The sequence below is a fragment of the Eutrema salsugineum genome, unplaced genomic scaffold (genome assembly GCF_000478725.1).
Source record: "Eutrema salsugineum unplaced genomic scaffold, Eutsalg1_0 scaffold_119, whole genome shotgun sequence".
NCBI lineage: Eukaryota > Viridiplantae > Streptophyta > Magnoliopsida > Brassicales > Brassicaceae > Eutrema > Eutrema salsugineum.
In genome coordinates, this window is record NW_006256896.1 from 2,829 (window position 1) to 3,535 (window position 707).

Sequence of the window (707 nt, forward strand, 5' to 3'; positions counted from 1 at the left end):
AAAAAATCAACAAAAGGATAAGTTCTCTTCACCAAGAACTCTTACACCTGGCGACTACTGTTTTGAAAACTTCCCCACTCATGTACCAAAAGGAGTCAGAGCTAAGATCCCTTAAAGCCCAATTACAATCATTACAAAACCAGCCCAAAACACAGACCCCAATGCCATATGATCTCTTCACACCCTATCCTATATATTCTCCACCAGCCATGACCCAAACACAACCTCTCTCCTTTTCCCATGACCCAAGTATATTTGGATCATCCTCCTTCCTACCAACAAGAATCAAAGAGCAACGTCCTGCAAAAAAGAAACACCCAGCTGTTCCTAAAGAAACTCCGAAGATTTCTACGCTAGAAAACACAAAGACTACTTCACCTGAAAAGAGTGAAGCAGAGTTTATGGTGGAACACGCCAAAAATCCAATCTCTACATTTCTTGAACAAATGGTGGAGCAAACAAAACCACCAAAGCAACAACGTTCTGCGAAAAGCCTGATGACGCTACAAGAAAGTTCTGACGAGGAGTTCATAATCCCAAACTTCATGATGGCCGAACCAACTGTAGAAGAAGAAGATATGGAAAGCGATGGAGGAAACATATCTGAAGACAGAAGAGAACCACAGAGGCCTCAAACTCCACCAGACTGGAATCCAAGAAGCCACACTGACTCACACAGTGGTTTCTCTTTCGACAATGTTCCCTCA